The sequence below is a fragment of the Dermacentor albipictus genome, unplaced genomic scaffold (genome assembly GCF_038994185.2).
Source record: "Dermacentor albipictus isolate Rhodes 1998 colony unplaced genomic scaffold, USDA_Dalb.pri_finalv2 scaffold_27, whole genome shotgun sequence".
In the NCBI taxonomy this organism is placed as follows: domain Eukaryota; kingdom Metazoa; phylum Arthropoda; class Arachnida; order Ixodida; family Ixodidae; genus Dermacentor; species Dermacentor albipictus.
The window spans coordinates 2,028,318-2,050,355 of record NW_027225581.1 but is presented as its reverse complement, the minus strand read 5'-3'; the positions used below and the strand labels follow the sequence as shown (position 1 = coordinate 2,050,355).

Here is a 22,038-nt window from a genome sequence, read left to right as displayed (position 1 = left end):
TATACGAAAAGAAAGAAATATTGTCGGCTGGAAATGACGCTCTATAACAGTGAGAAGAAGCGTGGTTCCTCGGTATCACTAGAAGGATCAGGCCAAGCGCGTGGCTTCATAAAATTAAAGTCCTGGAATTTGGGTGAAATTCACAGAGATTTACACGTGTTCTACTCCGGGCACTAGTCAAAGGCTGCGAATAAAAAGAACTATGTAATTACAGGCACTCTACATTAGCCAGGCCTGTTTCAGTAGTATATATACCGCTTGATATTGCTTGGGTGATATTGCTCCTTATAAAACTTATAACATGCGCAAAAGAAATGCACTCACCATTGTAAGATCCATGCTTCTGTGTATCCGAGTTCATCCCACATCGAAGACGGTGGCCACGAGTGCCGACTTTTTTTCTAATTGTTGTTTCGCCTATATATTTCTAACACTCACAAAAATTCGTGGCCACATTCCGGCGCATTTCAAGATGCAGGCTTCTCAATAGGAATGACGACCGCAAGCGAGCATTTTTCCCGAGAGGAGTGCGCTGGCAAGAACGGACAAGACGGCAAGCACTCAGGCGGTGTTGCACCCAGTTGGCGTGCTACCGATGCATAGAAGGAAATAGTGAAAAAGAAAGGTGTATGAAGGATATGGCGTAAACGACACTTTTCCCCGCTGGACCTAGCCCGACCGCGTTTTGGGCTGGCAGCGACGGAGGAAGACAAGGAGGACAATAGTGACCCCGCCGCTTTCCCCCATGCTTCCGAGAGCACCCAATTCGACACAGCAGCTTATGGCTGTCTGAACGCTTGACTGATAGCATTGACCAGGCTCACGTGGGTGCATGGGGGAAGGCAAGTGGGGGCTGAAGGACGGAAAGCTAGGCGGAAAAAAAATCCGGAATGCGCCGTGCCAGCTAAAGGCGAAGCCAAGAGGTTGTTGACACGCAAATGCCAAAACGTGCAAATAATTTTTTTTTCTGTCAGGGGCATTCATACAAGTTGCTTACTACACATGCACGAACAAACATATATATTGGAGTAGGAGCATGATCATTATGTCGCCGCAACATGCCTTGCATGCTAAAAAAACAAACAAAAGTTTCACTAATACGTATGCGCTCCATCTCGATGCAATATAAAACGGTTCTATCAGCTCTGAGACACTGCAATTCTCGATTCTCCTCAGAATCCTGATCCACCAAAGCCGCGTAGCGTACATGCAAAATATACAATGCGCAGGCTAATTCGCAATACGGTTGCTTCTTATGGAACGGTTGCTTCTCATGTTCTTATTCACGATCAATAAAGCAGCGGCTAATTTTTTGCCACTTCCTCTGCTTGCTACGTGGTACACTGGCTTTTATCTTTAGGGGACGCATTTCGGTAAAGGAGAAGTGCAATAATGGCGGCGTACATGCATGGAGTTGACATGGGAGAGCATATTTCTGGTTCCTGCGCATTGTGCCGGTGATCAGTGCGTTAGTTTTCAAAACACGTTGTTCAATCTCAGCAAGTCGTAAAGCACTAAAAGCCGACAAGGCGAAAATTTTCTTATTACGGGCCAATGTCCTCCAAAGAAAGCCAACTAGTAACCCATATTGGCAAATCCATACGAAAGTCGGTCCAATAATTCCCGCCTTGTTGAACGGCAGTGTCAATATTGTTTACTGACTGTGTAATGTGGGCCAACATTGGATCTCTATCAGAATGGCACAGCCAATATTGTTTACTGACTGAGTAATGTGGGCCAACGTTGGATCTCTATCAGAATGGCACAGCCAATATTCACGCCACGCTGTTAGCCTTAGGCCATCATTGGGCCAGGAATCAGAATGGCACTGCCAATATTGGAACCACGCTGTTAATCTTAGGCCCGTCATTGGGCCAAGAAGTGCCAATATGTTTCCAACGTTGGCCCAACCGTACGTGCCGCCTGGGAAAAGATTTATTTACAGTATATAACCGGACTCTAGGTACGGAAACCCACTTTATGTATGAGCGTATTAAACGTCTGAGTTCACATCGGCCTCTCTGAAGGGAAGGTCTCCGCTTTCTATCCCTTCGTATTCCTCCGGCCACTACACTAGGGAATATGACTGTATCGCGCCACAAAACAGACGTCCCAATCGGCTGCAATATCCCGCCACCTAGTTAATGCAGTTCCGCCGAACTCCGCCTCCGTTGGTATGAAATATATAACCGTATAATAACCTGAGAATGCAAGGTCGGTGCTGTTCTTTGTTAGCCATCGGCTTCGGCCCCATTCATCCATTAGTTCGCTTCGTCATCGTCAGGTAGAGGGTGTCATTCTTTGACACCGACCCGCCAATGGTCCGCGTCAAAGCTGCGTTGACTTGTATAGGCGGGTGCTGAATTGGGTTGGTTGCCTATGGTAAACGTCAATGAAATGAGCGACGACAGCGCCTCAGCTACGATCGCCCCTGGGAGCCCCATTTGAGATGCGGGGCAGCCATACCGCTCATTGCACTGACTCCGTCTGGCCGTCTTGTTCACTGCAGTGGTGGCACCAACCACTTCAACCAGTTCGTGTGCTCGCTCGCAAGCAGTGCTTGTGTCGCGGGAAAAAACGCCAGCCCGTCTCGCCACCGGAAGAGGCTCCAACGTCTGGTCAACGCCCCAGGACGTTTGTGTTGCCTCAGGATGCCACAAAAGAAGTCCATTGCCGACTTTCATTATAGCAAGCAAGCAGGCCAAGCAACAATGCGTCCATACCGAGCATTCTGCTTAAATAATGGGCGATCGGGACACGCTCGACGACCAAGAAAATCCTTCTCAGTGCTCCGTTTTTGATTCCCCTTGAAGCGACTCTGTTCACCATCACTCCTGACGATGCTTGTCCCTTCTTGTCGGTGCAAATCAACAGTACCACAGGCAGTGTACGTCCACTGCATGAACCACCACCTCAATACAGTAATCTCGGACGTCTGCAAAGTGATCAAACCAGTGAAGGATATTTTTTTTTACTCTTTTAGAACGCCTCTACGTTTTCCTGAGTAGATCTGCAATTCCTTCTTTCTACGTATATGTGCAGAAAATGTTGTCTTTGTCAGTGAAAGAGCCGCAGCGTCTCAGCTATACACGATGGGCCGGCCAGATAGCGTCTTGAACAGCTGGAATGAAAAGCTTTCCTGCTATCCTTCTATGTCTCGCCTTATCGCTACGAACAGCAGGTGGGCAGCGGGAGCCAGGGGTCTGCTTGAGCAAATGAACTTCTCGTCTCTCTTCGATTTAGGCCTATTTACAAAGCTACTCAGCAGCCTTAGGGTTTCTTAGGCCTACTGCAATGTAGAAACTGCAATATTAGTCAGGCATGCGTGATGGCACGGACAGTCATTGACGAGCTCTCCGAAATAAGAAACTCGTAGAACGCGTTTCACGCTGACTGGGCGTAAACGTGCAGTATTTCTTAGGAGAACGCGGTGTCCGAAAGAGAAAAAGCAGAGAATGACGGACATTCCGCTTCATTTAGAACAGTATGTATTGAGCAAAGGACGGCCCATTGAAGAAGAGTCTACAGATTCAAAGGGATCATTCAGAGTCAAATACTTCAACCCGTTTTGGACTACCTGATTGTGGAGCTGACCGGACGGTTCACGGATAATAATGACGTACTTTGCGGAGTCTGCGCCCTCTACCCCCGGAGTCATAATTTAATGACATCTGTTTACTCAAGCCTTTCGCCGAGCACTCTGCATGCGACATGAAAAGCGTTGACGTTTAGCTCAAGCTTGTAACGAAATTTCTTCAGCGCATCGAAGCCAAAGGCAATCCAACATAGGGCCACTGCTGCTATTTGGGACTGTCTCGGAAGAATATAAACTAGCCTTCCACGAGCAGCACTAGCTAGGCGTTACCACCATGCTGGTACCGGCATTGTCATCATCTTGCGAGCGCACGTTTTCATACGTTTGAAGACTGAAGACTTATCCTGGTTGCAAGATGATAAATAATCTCTCAGCGACCCAGTCGTTCTTTCGGACGAACGATTTCTCGCCAATAAGATAGATATTCAGCGTTTTGTTGACATGTTTGGTGCTTCACACAGTAACCGACGTATGCGTCTGCGCTAGTATGTCGGTAGAATGTGAGCCCATCGTAACACTTCGGTGCTTTTTCGGGGAAATTTGTACGGTACGGGCGTAGGACAGCGTCTATGCCGGTATCAGAACATCCGCTTGAACATCCAGTAAATCCCGGCTGTTTTGTCCTGTACTGTCACAGGGAAGGCGTTGTCATCTGTGGTTGTGACAACACCTTCCTCTGCCCCTGTTACGACTTTGAAAGATACTCCATATGCGGTGCTGTCCGCGGTCGCGTTGGTGGCCTAGCTTGTGTAGGAAATAGTACGTAGTTGGAGAGCTGTTATTTTCGTTTGTGCAACATGCTGTACTGTATGGCCAAATATGACGCTGAGTGATATGGCATAGTCACGAGTTCGACGAAATTTTGTCTGGCCACGTAACATGATGATGAAGAAATTGCGGTCACTGAATATTTTCACCTTGACTTAACAAGTGACCGCAATTTCTTCATCATGAAATGGCTATTCCGTGCTCTCCTTTTGAGGTTGTCTGATGTCTTCTATCTCTTCTTATTATTTTCCCGTACACCAATTTGCTATTCTTGTTCCCATTTCTAACGTTTATAACCACGAGCCGCTGCCACAAAGGTGTATTAATATTTTTTTGTGATCTAGTGCGTCTTTACCAAAGTTCAAATTGATCTGCACATTGCTTAGACGCGTTAGTTCTTTCTGCTCATTGAAATATACGCTTTTCAAGCTATATTGCGATCTAGTTCACTGATGGTATATTGTCGTTACTGGGTACGTATTCTTTTTATGGAATGATTTTTGATCTATTCACTTTATCGTGTGTTATATAAATTTTCATTTTCGTAGCAGAAGCACTGCTGTGTTAATAGGCTAAATATAATTATTACTTTACTGCGATGCTGGAATAGGTTATTTGCACAGGTGTGTTGAGAAGGCCTTAAACCCCATTTAAACCTAGTCAAAATAAAGCGCATAAGTTACCCGCCTCTCTGCACGCCCTAAGCAACTCAGCTTTTACTGGTGCCCTCCCCCCCTCCCCCAGTCAAAACATCCTGGCTCCACCCCTGTTTCTCAGACTGAAAAGTGTAGCATGCCACGCAAACTGACTTGCATTGCACACAAGTGCGGTGAATGACTGGCACACCTCGACCACTGATGCTAGCCGCTGCCCATGTTGTAGATAATAATAATAATAATAATAATAATAATAATAATAATAATAATAATAATAATAATAATAATAATAATAATAATAATAATAATATAGTAATCAGCCTGGTTACAGCCACTTCAGGGCAAAGGCCTCTCCTATACTTTTCCAACGACCCCGGTCATTTACTAATTGTGGCCATGTTGTACATGCAAACTTCTTAATCTCATCCGCCCACCACTTTCTGCTGCCCTTTGCTACGCTTCCCATCCCTTGGAATGCAATCCATAACCATTAATGACCATCGGTTATCTTCCATCGTCATTACATATCCTGGCCATGCACATTTCTTTTTCTTGATTTCAACTAAGATGTCATTACCTCGCGTTTGTTCGCTCACCGAATCTCTTCTTTTCTTATCGCTTAACGTTACACCTATCATTCTTCTTTCCATAGCTTGTTGCGTCATCCTCAATTTAAGTAGAACACTTTTCGTAAGCCTCCAGGTTTCTGTCCCCTACGTGAGTACTGGTTATACACAGCTGTTATACTTTTCTCTGAGAGATAATGGCAACCTGCTGTTCATGATCTGAGAATGCCTGCCAAGCGCACCCCAGCCCATTCTTATTCTTCTGATTATTTCAGTCACTACCTGTACTGCCGCAGTCACTACTGTCCTAAGTAGATGTATTCCCTTACCACTTGAAGTGCCTCGCTTTCTATCGTAAACTGCTGTTTTCTCCCGAGGCTGTTAAACGCTACTTTAGTTTTGTGCAGATTAATTTTTAGACCTACCCTCCAGCTTTGCCTCTCCAGGTCAGTGAGCATGCATTGCAGTTGGTCCCCTGAGTTACTAAGCAAGGCAATATCAGCAGCGAATCGCAAGTTACTAAGATATTCTCCATTGAACTTTATCCCCAGTTCTTCCCAATCAAAGTCTCTGAATACCTACTGTAAAGACGCTGTCAATAGCGTTGGAGCGATCGTATCTCCGTGCCTGGCGCCTTTCTTTATATGGATTTTGTAGCATCTTTATGGAGGACTATGGTGGCCGTAGAGCTGCTATAGAAATTTTTCAGTATGTTTACATACGGGTCGCATACACCCTGATTCCGTAATGCCCGTTGGGGATAGAGCAGGGTAGTTAAGGTATGTTTAGATACTCCAGATACAACATACCTTGCATACTTCAAGTGTATGGTAGTCGACGCATAACCGCACTGAGAAATCGCTCTTTTTGATGTATACTATTGGGTGGGTACAAACGTTTTGGTGCTTGTATGTAAGGCCAACGTCTAACAACTCGGAAATGTGCTTCGGGACCTCGCTTTATATGCTATTGGAACATGGTAGGAGTGTGTGCTCTGAAGTACTGTCCCCTCGACCAGTTTTAACTAGGCTCATCCAGTTTTGGCACGCCCAGATGGTCTGTAAATAACGCCAGGCATCACTAGAATGCCTCACCGATAACATCAGTGTCATGCAGGCTTATGTGCGCTGCCTTTCACAGAAGATGTGACGGCCGCGCAACTTTCTCTGGACTTCAGTGCTCCAGTTTAAAAAATCATGGTGATTGAAAAGACGGCTACCATCATAATGAGAGAACTGCATAGACAGTGGCGGCTAGCATGATCTAGCATGCACCTTCCGTCATTAGCCTTTAAAAAGTACGAGTTTTTCCAGTGTTGCACTTTTGGAACAGACGTTTTCAAACACTTCAATTATATTTTTCGCAAGCGCTTTGCAGCGAACGCTGGTACTTCGTCACCCACATAGGAATATTTGGCACCAGTGGTATGCTGCTGAATAGTACAATAAAAGAGCGCGAAAACAACCCTAACACGACTGAACAGCAACAAGCTCTCAATAACTGAGGGAACCGAGGAAGAACTAATATGATGAAATATAAGTCCAGACGTGCACACGCGCAACACCAACGACACAGGGGCGCAGGAAAGAAAGAATTCTGCAGGTTCTATATCATAGATAAGGACCTTGACAACTGATTCATTTCCAGCCACCTGATTTCGCTCTTACTGCTTCACTAATACAATGGACACTTTATCATAAAGAAAGCCACCAAAAGAGGTTCTAGTGTGCTCTATAGCCAACCCGCTGCTTGCTGCTGATCAGATCGGCCACGTCAGCAGCTGCCCCAAGCTGTAACTGCAGTACCTGCGTGTATCCTGTCGGGAGTATGGCGAGGTAAGCTCTAGTGGTCGTTCTATTCTCATTTTGTAGCACTTTCACCGAGGAGTAGGAATTGTAGTACATGTGTCGTCAAACAGACGTCGTTATTATACCTTCCTTGTTAATTTTTGTCATGCCATTACAGGAGACACCACCGTTGCCGCACAGTCATCATACCCTAGTGGCCACATCAACGTCTTCATTCCAGCTCTGTCCTTTCACTCGTCATGTAATTGTTATCATAAAATTGGCATTATTCGAGCTATCTAGGGCCACATCAACGTCTTCATTCCAGCTCTGTCCTTTCACTCGTCATGTAATTGTTATCATAAAATTGGCATTATTTGAGCTATTTTTCTAGAGCATTTTCCAAATACCCTAGAACTACATCAGGCATTTTTTACGCTCAAGGGCTAATGGGTAAATATGTTGTCGCCCCATCTTGATCGCATCAATGTATTAACTCCAGCGTTCTATCTGTTTGTCATCTGCAGTATTAAGCCCAGTGTCATCGACATGCCACAGTCGTCGGGCCACATTAGTCATGTCGTCTTACCGCATCTACATCTCGTCACTATAGCCTCATCCTGTCATGGCCGTCAGGTAGTCATCACGCTATAGTTTTAATAACACGGTCACCACTCTTATTACATTATTGCATCATCTGTGGCAGATAGAAATGGCTCGCATCATGTTATAACTAGGAATTGTCTCCAGCTTGCTTTTCTCCTCCAAGGATCCTTACGCAGCGAAGTCTCCACCTTGCAAACTATGTTCTACTTCTTTTTCCACTTCTTCTACCTGAAAAGTAGGTGTGCGTTGTGGCCCTTTCGGTGGCAGCTGCCAGCCTTCCTGCTTCTCTTTCGATCCATTGTGTCTCTTTTCACGTGTACTATTATAATAATGTAAATGTGGCTTCCATTTTCCAAATACCCTAGAACTACACCAGGCTTTTTTACGCCCAAGGGCTAATGGGTGAATACGGGCCGAGTCGTGCGGGGCTGAATTGTTTCAGGGATGGACACAGCGCGGGTGTGTTATTGCACTGAACTTTCGTGCACGAGCCAGGTGCGTCAAAAGTGGCTCTGCAGTACCGCATTCATTAAATTGTTTTAAAACAAGGATAAAAACAAAAAAAGAACTGAGATGGAAGTATTTTGATCCGCTTTAAGGAAAATCGAGCATTAAAATTATTTTAAGATGTTGAAAGGAGGAAAAAAATATACAATAATTTATTGGGGTGTGTATAATAATAGCGCAGACTGGCACTTTACGACTCGTATTTTATCGTCTTTCGGATGTAGAAAGGTTTACAATAACAAAATGAGATGTAACAAATCTGGTCTTTTTTGGCGGTTTTCTAATAAAGGCTTTCAGTGCGGCTAGCACATTTCGCTGTTGCGTTCATATCAAGCAACGAAAAGGCACCGCGGACTGCCAAATGAAGTTTTCTTTAAGTTCTCAGTTTCAAAATTAAATAAGAAGACGTATGAGTGCAGTATTGTGCAGACTTTAACTTACATGTCGCAAACATAGTTGCCTACCAATAACTGAACGGTAATTACGCAACACACAATGCATTATGCGCGCTAGGTAGTCATATAAACCTTGATAGTATTCTCAGCGGCTGAAATAATAGTCTGGAATCTTGAAAATATTTTTATACAACTCTGGAGGTCCACGTAGAGCGTCGAATGATTTTTTACACACGTTTCGCTGGTATCATATTGAAAAGAAAGCTCGCAACCTAGTTACTTACTTCATCTTTCCGAAGTGGTAGCTTTGGTATACGTGTGTTCACAGCCACGATATGTAAGCATTACGTTTTCTCAATATGTCACTATGTCTTATTAAGGACGTGGTATGTTTTTACAGTCTTCTAGGCGATCGAGTTAGACAAGGTCATGAATCTGTACAAGTTTTTCATCAGAGCAATGAATTATGTCTAAGTGTGAGAACCTGAAAAAGATCTTATATGAACTTTTTATTGGAGAACTGGCTCCTAATATTTACTTTATTAATTTTATAGAGTAAGTTGCTGTTTCGTGCCGGACTCCTGGCTCTTGCCATGGCTGTCAGGAAGTAACAAGCCTAACTGAAAATATGTTTCCACAAGAATTCTTTTCTCTTCAGCTAGAACCATTACCTTTTATTGGTTTTATGCTCAATGAAATCAGTCGCATTTTAAGAAATATTTGAAATGAAATGAAAAATTGATACAATAGTGATTTCGCCAATAATACATAGGCTGCACAAATGGAACTCTATATCTAAATTTATTAAAAATAAATTTTTACGTACCAAAACCACTTTGTGGTTATGAGGGGAGGCCTCCGAAAACTTCGATCACCTGAGGTTTTCGAACGTCCACCTAAATCTAACTTAACGCGTGTTTTAGCATTTCGCCCCTGCTAAAACACAGCCGCCATGACCGCGATTCCATCCCAAGACTTCGTACTCAGCAGCCCAACACCATCGTCACTGAGCGAGCACTGCGGTAACTGAACATCTATTGAAATATATACCTCTTTTGTATACTTACCAGTCCTCCAGGTAGAAGGAAAAAATTATTGCTGATAGAAACGTCGGCTGCAAAAAGAAACGAAACGTAGAAACGTAGATTGAAACGATAGACACGAAAAAAGACAGAAAGGTAGGTTGCAAAAAGAATTCTAAGAATAATATTACAGCTATTCAGCATATTTTCCAGCCATCAAGGAGGTTTCATTGCAAATGTATAGGTCCTCAATTGTTCTGCTAAAATGTGGAAATACATTGTAAAATGCATCCTATGTTTCAGAGTATTCTACATTATTGGCTTGATTAGTTTGATTCATCGGACTTCGCTAAAATCTATGAAAAGATCCAGAAAGCAAATGTTTGACAAAGTAGATATAGCTAAAGTACTCAGAACGTTTTTCAAGTAGGTTTCGAGGAAAATTTTAGCCCTTATCAAATGCGATCGTACGCGTGTAGAAGCACTTGAAACGTGTCATTCGAAATTGTTCGGGTGCTCATGTTTAAACATATTCCCAAGAGTGGGCAGCGCAACCTGGACGAAAGACAAAAGGAAGTACACGATACGAGCGCAGACCAACAAATGGTTTATTTTTTCCAATTAGGGACTGAAATATGCAGAAAATGTGAACTCGTGCAAAGTGATGCTTATAAGGGTGAAAGGGTATTAGCCTATCTTGTCATTCAAAAACTCAGTTTCTTTACCCTGCAGAGCAATAGAAGTCTGGCTGGCGCATGCACCTGAGTATTCCTGCATGAAGTAGGCTTCCACACTTTCGCACTTGATTTCATTCATATTTTTACAAAATATTTTGGCTTGTTCAAACAAACGTTTCCATAAGCAATCTCTACAATTCGTGCCCAGATTCGAGCCTGTTGGATTGCTGATCGCACCTGATCGCACCTAAGTCGGGTGTCAAGGCAGCGTCCCCTCTGCCCAAAGTACTTTTCGCCACATGAAAGTGGAATGACGTAGACCACTCCCACCGAGCCTATTAAGCCTATCTTATATATTGACACGCGTACTTATCTTTATCGGGCGACCAGGTTTCGCCGCCTAACAAATGTTATCGCACAGCGCAGTTACACATGATTACAAAGACGGCGCCGAATAAACAACACACGAAGAATCATGCGTAACCAACTAGCCCACCAACACATGCACAGCGCGGGACGCGCCTACATGCATCCGAAGTTTCTCGAAAGTTATCGATGCTTCTTTCCGGTTGTCTGTTGTCCCCGAACCTTGTGCTATCAGATTTCATCGCTTGACGCGAATGGTGTAGAACTTTGTAGAATGCATGCGGGTCCCGACGATTAGTCTGGAACATCCGACGACTGCGGTATAAAAGCCGACGCGGTTGACCCGCTGATCAGATTTTCGACGATCGCTGACCGTGTTCGCCGCTCTCGTTGTGCTTAAAGTGTAGCCTGTTTTGTGGGCACAGGTTCGCCCAATAAAATTTAATTTTGTCGTTCACAGTGGTGCTACTGCGTTCTTCAACGTCACCGCTACGTGACAATATTAAAAACTGTAGTGGCCCCCGCACAGTGCCTTGCGGCACTCCGGAGATAACTTGTGATAAATTAGAGGAGCGTTGGTAAACGTAAATTGTTTACAGTTAGAAAGTTGGGTATTCATTGGAGAATAGAAGGAATGAGATTACGAATTGATAGTTTTAGGAAGAGCAGTTCATGAGTAATCTTTCGAAAGCTATTTGGAAATCTAGCAAGAGGGCATCTATGGGTGAAGTTTGATCAAGATGTGAGCTGATGTCATTAACGAAAAAACTAGTTGAGTCTCGTTGGACATGCTTTTCTGCAAACCATGTTCATTGGTATAGAAAAACATTAACGGATGTTAGATACCTTACAACACTGACACGTGTAGTTGAATATATTTTGCTGGTAACCACTTGTCACCGCCTAACAAATGTTATCACACAGTGCAGGACGCACCTGCATGTATCAGAAGTTTCTGGAATGTTATCGATGGTGACATCCGCTGTCTGTGACTAAACCTTGAGTAATCTGATTGCATGTATGCGCGACGCGAATAGCGTAGAACATTGTGGAAGAGAAACGGGTTACAGCGATTATTTCAGAACACTGGACTAGTGATGCATAAAAGCCGACGCGCTTTACCCACTGATCAGATTTCCGACGATCGCCGATTGTGTTCGCCGCTTTGGTTGAGCTTTGAGTGTAGCTTGTTCTTGTGGGCACAGGTTCGCCTTGTGAGTTTAGTTTCGTTGTTCGGTTTTCTTGCTGTGTCCATGACGGTCACTACCACGTGACATCTGGTGGAGGTGCTAGTTCGTTCATGGACCGGATACCCCCAAGAAGCCGTTATCCAAGCCTGCACCACAAAGACAACACCAACATCGCCCCGGAATATTGAGATAGCCGCCGACTGCAACAGCTGCCGGAGCACGCACTTCTACCTGAAAAGACCAAGAGTGTGGCTAAGACAACAGCAATCACTGCCCCAGCCCCATTCTGTTGCAAAGCCTCAGGACCCACCATATTTCCATAGATCATCCACTGAAGACCCTGAATCCTGGCTAAAGACCTACGAACAAATCGCGTCTTTCAACAACTGCGACTCTGAAGACCAGCTGCGACATGCATACTTCGCCATAGAAGACGCCGCCAGAACGTGGTTCAAGAACCGAGAGCCGACATTGACAGCGTGGGACCTATTCAGCAGCGGCTTCCTGCCGACTTTAATGAGCATGGTGCACAAGCAAAGGGCCGAAGCTATGCTAGAAGCCCGAGTGAAATTACCCAACCAGACCATAGCGATGTTCACTGAGAAGATGCCGGGCCTCTTCCGCCACACGGAGCAGGTTATGCCTGAGGAGAAGAAAATTCGGTCCTCGTGCGTGGGGTAAAACAGAAGCTCTTTGCTGGCTTGATATGCAACCTGCGCAGGACTGTTGCTGAATATATTTCCGAAGCAACTACCAAGGAGAAAACGCTCGATATGCAGACAAGGCAGTACAATCACCGAAATTACACCTGTTTTCAATCACTGCAAAAGTTCTTCCCTAGGTGGCAGCCTCAAGTGGCCTCATTCACCGACATAGTCAAAGAGGAGGCTCAGTGATCACTTGAGGTTACTGAAGTGAAACCGTAACTGCCACAGCCCCAGCCCCAAAACATGGATTACGCCGCCGTCGCCTGCCGTGAAGGTTCCCCGCGCGATCGCGCGAGGGCCCCATAACGCCGCCATTCCGTCGTCCGCCGCCACCACCGCCAGCATGCCCACCCGCCTGCCCGCGCACTTATGCGTGGAAGACGGATATTTGGTGAGCGCCCTACCACCGTCCACTCTGCTATCATAGCGGAGAAGCCGGCCGTGTGTACCGCCATGCCAAACCGCGACTTGGGACTCTGAGCGTTCGCCGTCAATGCGCCGCGTCCCCAACTTGGAGAGCGCCCACGTGACATCGCCAAATATCTCACCACCACTCACTGGAGTTTTCTAGGACCATCCCGTTTGTCATCACCAGGCTGCTGCCTGTTGTCGCAGCGCCGTCCATACATTGGCCCAGTCCGGGGCTGCTATGCGAGCCCATAGCCGAAAAACTAAAAGCAGCAACCGATGGAGGGGCGGTTGCTGTTTGTCGAAGTGAAGAAGATCCTCCGCCGCGAAGAAGACGGCGAAGAGACTTTCTCGACGACATAGCAACCAAGCGCCGCCGTCCCGATGAATTATGCAAGCAAAGAATACGGCGACAAAAATTACCGACGATTACGTTACTTCCTAATGCGAAATTTGAGCGCAGCAAATAAGCTGTTTCACCTTTTCGATAGATTGAGGCAAAGAAATCGAGCAACACATGTATGCGCTATCACAGAATTTTTTTTAAATTTTTCACACGTATTCCTTTAACAAAGACTCCACTAACAGTTCTTGACAGTCATGAAGGAAGCTTTGTGGTCGGAGAAATAGACTGATATATGTTGGACTTGGTACACCAATGCTTGATTCTCAAAGACGAGATCTATACAAGTGCCTCGCGAGGTTGTCACAGCCGTGGGACGCGTTACGAGCGAGAGGAACGGGATGTTTTCCCGCATAAGTGTTAGGAAATTGCTGTTTGTCTTTATGTCAACATTAAAGTCCCCACTACTAACATCGGTGTGGATCGATGCACGGTTAATGCGAGTTGCAGGAAGTGCACGACGTCTTTCGTGAGTGCGGTAGCGGACTCAAGAAAGCGGTATCAGTCGGTCGCTGCTAGCGCTGGGGGGATGAAAGGGGGCGGAGCTGGTTACGAGGCCAACGACAACGCCGACGACGACGCGAAACCCAGGAACGGACGCCAAAGAGCCATTTGTGTAGCCAGCCCTCCTCCACAGTCTCTCCTCCTCCCTTCCATCATCCTCCCTCGCCCGGAGAGCCGACAGCGCGCATGCGCGGCGGCGGAGCAGATTCGTAGGCGAGCTGGTTACGAGGCCGACGACGACGCGAAACCCAGGAACGGACGCCAAAGAGCCATTTGTGTAGCCAGCCCTCCTCCACAGTCTCTCCTCCTCCCTTCCATCATCCTCCCTCGCCCGGAGAGCCGACAGCGCGCATGCGCGGCGGCGGCGCAGCAGATTCGTCGGCGAGCTGGTTACGAGGCCGACGACAACGCCGACAACGACGACGCCGACGACGACGCGAAACCCAGGAACGGACGCCAAAGAGCTGCGCTCTAAAAACAACCTGGCGATGCGACGTACCAGCCCCAGGTCAACATGACGCAGTCATGGCCGGGCGGCAAGACCTAGCTGTAACGCAAGACAAAAAACCAGATATCTCGACGTGCTTCTGGACGGCTATGCAGTCACCACTTTAGTGGACACAGGAGCCGACTACTCCGCCATAAGTCGGCCCATCGCCACCAATTCGAAGAGGGTTAAGACTGCAGGGAAGATCCTCATATTCGGACGGCTGGGTGACACATAACGCCGACTGGAATCTGCACCGCAAGAATTACCGTTAAGGAATGGACCTATCCTTCCACTTTCGTCATCCTCCAACAGTGTTCACGAGACGTAATTTTCGGCGTCGACTTCCTGAAAAAACATGGCACAACCATCGACCTGAAGTCGATAATGCTGTCAGAAGATCAAGGAACACCGCCGGAGAGCTCTTGTAATCCCCACGCCTTGAGTGTGCTCCAAGATCAAGTCAGCATTCCGTGCCGCTCCAGCATAGTAATTTTCGTCGGCACCAAAACACATGCAGACGTGGAAGGCTTCATCGAGGGCGACCAACTCTTCCACTCGGCCGTGAAATTTGTTCCGCAAAAGGGATCGCTCGATTGCGCGGAGGAAAAACGAACGGGTTGCTGCCAACAAGGGCACGAAGTTCAGCGAGGGTACGAAGATAGCATACGTCGAGGAAATTCTGGAAACCAGCAAAGCGGTGGTCCTCTCGGATTCTGCCGAATCTACGCCGACGACCGTAGTTCCCGAAGAAGACTTCAACATAAATGCAATTCTCCCCATGATTAAGCAGCAACAGCTCAGAAGTCTGCTTCATGATACAAAGACTGCTTTTAGACACTATCGAGGCTTCGACAGACACCAGTCGTAAACATCGCTTATTAACCTAAGAGTGCGCTCGACTACTCAGCCAGAGCCCTTACCAAGATGCGACGGGAGAACGCGAAGCAATACGACAACAAGTAATCGAAATGCTTCGCGACACATCATCCAGCCGTCTAAAAGCCCATGGGCCTCTCCTGTTGTGCTTATGGAGAAAAAGAACGTCGACTGAATAAGATCACTAAGACGGACGTGTACCCTCTCCCACGGAGAGACGACGCATCGGATTGGCTCTGCAATTTTAAATATTGCTCGTCGATATATCTCACTCGGGCTACTGGCAAATAAAAGTCGACGAGAGAAATGGCGAAAAGACCACCCTCATCACGCCAGAAGGCCTCCACGAGTTCAAGGTCGTGTCATTGGAATGGTGCTCGATGCCTGCGACGTTCGAGCGCGTCGTGGACAAAGTGTTAGCTGGGTTCAAGTAGCAGACTTTTTTTGCTTAATTAGAGGACGCCGTAGATTTCGCCGGAAATTTCGACGATCACTTTAGGCGGTTTGTAACAGCACTAGAGGCTAACAAATCATCAGAACTCAATCGGAAGCCGGAAAAGTGCCGCTTCCTTTACGATGACCTTCTGTTCTTGGGCCGCGTAATCAGCAAATCTGTAATCCGCCCTGACCCGCAAAAGACGGTCGCCATCGCAAAGTTCTAGCAGCACACGGACAAGAAGGCAGTTCGCTGAGCAGCTGACACATCTATCTAAATGTGATGTCGAATTGAAGTGAGAAACGCCCTGGGCCGATCCATTCGAAGAACTCAAACGACGCAAGCAGTCGCCACTGGTACTTGCTCACTGCGATGAGTACGTGGATACAGAAATCCACACTGACACCAGCCGCCTTGGTCTCGCTGCAGTTCTAGTTCCGATGAAAAATGAACTTGAACGGGTGAGAAGTTACTCTAGCCGGTCACTGTCAAAATCGAAAGGCAATTTTTCTACGATCGAAAAGAATGCCTCGCCATTAATTGGGCTACATCAAAATTTCGCACCTCCCTATATGGCAGGCCATTCAAACTCCCCAGTGACCAGGATGCGTTCTGTTGGCTAGCGGGAATAAGAACGGAAGCCTATTGGATGGCTGGCGCGGTGGAGCCTCAGAATGCAAGGAAACGATATCACTGTAACCCACAAGTCCAGCCGAAAACATTCTGATGCTGATTGCCTATCACACGCCCCCATCGACCCGCCGCCACGAGATGACGAGGATGACGACGCCTTCCTTGGATTACCAAGGGCAGAAAGGCTCGCTCAACAGCAACCAGCAGAGCTGCAGCCAAAACTCGTTGTCGAATATTTGGAAGGGTACATCCAAGTTGTCCTTGGGCATTTAAGCGTGGATTATCTTCGTTATCACTTCAAAACAACACACTAGTAAAGCACTCCTCACCAGTCTGCACCAACTACCTTCCTGTAGTTCCCTCAACGCAGCGTACAGAAGTACTGCACGCCTTGGATGACGATCCGACATCTGCGCAAGTCGGATTCTCCAGCACACTAACGAGGATGCAGGAAAGGTATTACTTGCCGCCCCTGACCACGGACTTTGCCCATTATGGCAAGACAAGCCGAGACTGTCAGAGACGGAAGACAACACCAACAAGGCCGGTACGATTGCTACAGCAAATCCAGCCCCTTTGCCGATCATTTGAGCAGATCAGGATGGACTTGGGACCCTTTCCGACGTCAACAATCGTAAATATGCGAATGGTCGTGCCGACGTACTACCTCACCCGCTACGCTGAAACGAAAGCTTTGCCGAAAGGTAGCGCAGCCAAAGGGACGAAAGTCTTCTTCGAGAACATCCTGCTCTGACATGGCGCCCCAGAAGTCCCCCTCACCGACAATGCAACGGCCTTTACAGCAGAGCTAACTCAAGAAATCCTGCAGTACAATCAGAGAAGCCACAGGATGACCACTGCCTACTACGCACAGACGAATGGTCTTACGGACCACCTGAACAAGACTCTGCTAGCAATGTATGATGCTAACAATGTACGTCGACATTGAACAGAAGACCTTTGATTCTGCCATGCACTACGTAATCTTCGCTTACAACACGGTGGTGGAAGAAACACAGATCACACCATTCGAGCTGGTTTAGAACGGGAATCCGACAACGACTCTCGACGCCATGCTGCTGTACGTCACCAACGAAGAGAATCTTGACCTTGCCACCTATCTCTAGCGCGCCAAAGAAGCGCGAAGGCTCGCCCGCCTACAAATCAAGAACCAGCAGCGTACCGACAGCCGACACTACAACCTCCGACGATGCTACGTCGAGTACCAGCGCCCGGAACGCCAATGATGACTCAGTGAAAAAATCATCATCATCATCATCATCATCAATAGCCTAGTTATGCCCAGTGCAGGGCAAAGGCCTCCCCATACTTCTCCAACAACGCCGGTCATGTACTAATTGTGGCCATGTTGTCCCTGCAAACTTAATCTCGTCCACCCACCTAACTTTCTGCAGCCCACTGCTACGCTTTCCTTTACTTGAAATCCAGTCCGTAACCCTTAATGACCATCGGTTATCTTCCCTCCTCATTACATGTCCTGCCCACGCCCATTAAGTTTTCTTGATTTCAAGTAGGATGCCATACTCTCGAGTTTGTTTCCTCACGCAATCTGCTCTTTTCTTATCCCTTAATGTTACACCTATGAATCTTCTCTCCATAGCTCGTTGTGTCGTCCACAATTTAAGTAGAACCCTTTTCGTAAGCCTCCAGATTTCTGCCCCATATATGAGTACTGGTAAGACACAGCTGTTATACGCTTTTCTCTTGAGGGATAATGGCAACCTGCTGTTCATGATCTGAGAGTGGATGCCAAAAGCACCCCAGTTCATTCTTATACTTCTGATGATTTCGTCTCAAGATCCCGATCCACGGTCATCACCTGTCCTAAATAGACGTATTCCCTTACCACTTCCAGTGCCTCGCTACCTATCGTAAACTGCTGTTCTCTTCTGACACTGTTAAACATAACTTTAGATTTCTGCAGATTAATTTTTAGACCCACCCTTCTGCTCTGCCTCTCCACGTCAGTGAGCATGCATCGCAGTTGGTCTCCTGAGTTACTAAGCAAGGCAATATTATCAGCCATCGTAAGTTACTAAGGTATACTCCTTAAACTCTTATCCCCAATTCTTCCCAATCCAGGTCTCTGAATACCTCCTGTAAACACGTTGTGAAAACCATTGGAGGGATCGTATCTGCCTGCCCAACGGCTTTCTTTATTGGGATTTTGTTGCTTTCTTTATGGAGGACTGCGGTGGCTGTGGAGACGCTATAGATATTGTTACGTGTAGCTGAAGCCGAATGCTATTTACAATTTATTTCAGGGACGCTAACGGAGGCCAAAATTCTGACGCAATATCAAGCCGGCACACACATCGTCTTCATCCTCCTCAGTGCAGCCACACTATGGAGGCTGTTCCGTAGCATCACCCCCGGCTGTAGAAGCACAGTCCTGGTGCTTACTCTACACAGCCGCGGTGAATGGTGTCCGGTATGGTTTAAATCTCGCCACATGAACGATGTCACTTGCAGCTGACGATGACGCTGAGAGGTCGGCGAGCTTGATTTCATATGTCACATCGGTCACTTGTCGTACCACAGGGTAAGGGTCAGCGTAGTGCGACCGCAGCTTTTCGGAAAGGCCCACGAGCCGAATGGGTGTCCAGAGAAGCACCAGAGAACCCGGGGAAAAGTGCACGTCACGTTGGTGGCAATCATACAGGCATCTCCGATGCTCCTGCGAGGCCTCGAGAGCGGTGCGGGCGAGCTGGCGCGCGTGGTCGGCGTGTGCGATGGCGTCGCAACCGTATTCAGTGGCGGAACGTGTGGCCGAGGGCAGCAAAGTGTTCAAGGACAACGCGGATTCTCGGCCATATAGGAGGTGAAATTGCGAATAGCCGGTGGTGTCGGGACGCGATGAATTATCCACGAACGTCACATGTGGTAAGTGAAGGTCCCAGTCGTGGTGGTCGGTCGCAACGTGCTTCGAAAGCATGTCGGTGATGGTCGGCTTGAGGCCCTCATTGAGGCCGTTGGTCTGTGGGTGGTAGGATGTGCTGAACTTGCGCTTTGTCGAGCAGGAGCGGAGGATGTCCTCGACGACTGTCGAGAGAAAGCTGTGGCCACGGTCAGTGAGTAATTGGCCCGGAGCACCGTGCACTAAAATGATGTCATACAGAAGAAAGTCAGCAACGTCAGTAGCACAACTTGTCGGAAGGGGTGTGATGATTGCGTACCGCGTATAGTCATCAGTAGCGACGGTGACCCCTTTATTTCCGGCCGGAAAGAGGAAATGGTCCTAGAAGGTCCAGACCAGCACGGAAAAGGGGTGCGGGTGGGATATCGATCGGCTGGAGAGATCCGGCTTGAGGTGTAATAGGCTTCTTCCGGTGCTGACAGGGCTCACGAGCGCCAACGTTGCGCCGCACCGAGCGGGCGAGGCCCGGCCAAATGAATCGACGGCGTACATGGTCCTACGTGCGCGAGACGCCCAAGTGTCCAGCCAAGGGAACGTCGTGAAGTAGCTGGAGGACAGGCGAACGCAGGTGCGATGGAATGACGAGCAGAAGGTCAAGGCCGTGTGCATCGAAATTGCGGCGGTTTAATGCCCCCTCCTTAAGGAGAAACATCCGGATAGAGGCGTCGCCAGGAGTTGAGTCCAGTGGGTCGATGAGGGCTCGTAATGAAGGATCGCGCCGTTGCTCTTTGCCGATTTGAAGCAACTGGAACACAGAGAAAACGCAAGCGATGGCGTCCGCATCAGCCGCTTCGTCGACGGGGTAGCGAGACAAACAATCGGCAGCCTGGTGAAAGTGTTCTGTCTTATATACTACGGAGAAGGTATATTCTTGCAGGCGTAACGCCCAGCGAGCGCGTCGTCCCATGGGGTCCTTGAGCGAGGATAGCCAGCAGAGAGCGTGCTGATCAGTGATGACACAGAAAGGGCGTCCGAGCAAGTAGGGACGAAACTGGGGACAGAAGTCGTCTGGCATAGGCTATAACGCGATCATGTCCACGCTGGCATTGTGCTAAGACTGCTCCTATACCGTGACCACTTTCATTAGTTCGAACTTCCGTTGAGGCAGACGGGTCAAAATGGGCCAAAATTGGACGCGTTGTAAGGAGAATAGTCAACTGCGAAAAGGATGAGGCATGGTCAGGACCCCAAGAAAAGGGGGCATCCTTCTTCAAGAGGTCGGTAAGGGGACGTGCGATAGTCGCAAAATCCTTCACAAAGCGTCGGATATATGAGCACAGCCCTACGCAACTATGAACGTCCTTGGTAGACTTCGGAACAGGAAAGTTCGTAAAGGCGCGAATTTCGTCCGGATCGGCTCGTACGCCTCTGGCGTCCACGAGGTGTCCAAGGACGGCGATTTGGCGGCGAGCGAAATGACATTTTGACGAGTTCAACCGGAGAATGTGGCGGCGAAAAACGTCAAGAGTCGCTGACAGACGGTCTAGATGCGTGTGGAATGTGGGCGAACAAACGATGAAGTCGTCCAGATAGCACAAACAGGTGGACCACTTGAACCCCTGAAGCAAAGAGTCCATTATTTGTTGGAAGGTGGCGGGCGCATTACAGAGACCGAAAGGCATCACCTTGAACTGATAAAGGCAGTCAGGGGTAACAAATGCAGTCTTCTCTCGGTCCCTGTCATCGATGGATATCTGCCAGTAGCCAGACCGTACGTCGATAGAAGAAAAATAGGTGGCACCGTACAGGCAGTCTAAGGCGTCATCAATACGTGGCAAAGGGCACACGTCCTTCTTTGTGATTTTGTTCAGGTGGCCATAATCTACACAAAAGTGCCACGTTCCATCCTTCTTTTTGACAAGTACGACGGGAGATGCCCAGGGACTACAGCAAGGCTCTATACTGTCCTTTGTGAGCATCTTTTTGACTTCCTGTTGGATAGCAGCTCGTTCCGACGCAGAAACACGATATGTACATCGGTGAATAAGGTTCGCATCACCAGTATTTATGCGATGGGTCACGACGGACGTTTGACCTAAGGGGTGATTGTCAAAGTACAAAATGTTGCGATAGCCTTCAAGAACGCGGCAAAGAGCTTCAGCTTGAGCAGGTGTAAGGTCAGAGGAAACCATCCTCTCAATGTCGACATCAGTACCATGCGATGACGTCACGGTAGGTGCTGAGCTGTAACGATCTTCCACTGTGAATGGCTCGACCTCAGCATCCTGCAAAGTGCTAAGTATAGCCAATGAGATCACCTTAGGCAGAACATGCGCGGTTAGCGCGAAATTGACAAGGGGAAGGCAGGTGTGGTTGCCAGTAATTTTCAGCACAGTGTGCGGCACGGTTACACCATGTGAAAGCATAACGGCCAGAATTGGTGCGGCCACGTAATTGCCGTCAGGTACAGCTGGTGAGGACAGCAAGTCGACGTGTGTCGCAGAGTCAGGCGGTAGGCTAATAAAATCCATGCAGCTCAAACGGCTAGGAGGCGGGTCCACAGGGTCG

At 47.7% G+C, this 22,038-nt stretch overlaps 1 long non-coding RNA gene across 1 annotated transcript in view; it reads left to right on the top strand.

Moving 5' to 3' along the window:
• The first annotated feature begins 9,081 nt into the window (after positions 1–9,081).
• LOC139052612 (uncharacterized) overlaps positions 9,082–22,038 on the top strand; it is a 68,799-nt gene continuing 55,842 nt past the window's right edge. The window contains exon 1 of the long non-coding RNA XR_011509987.1: positions 9,082–9,217. This is a non-coding gene — a long non-coding RNA (uncharacterized lncRNA). The remainder of the gene's footprint in view (positions 9,218–22,038) is intronic.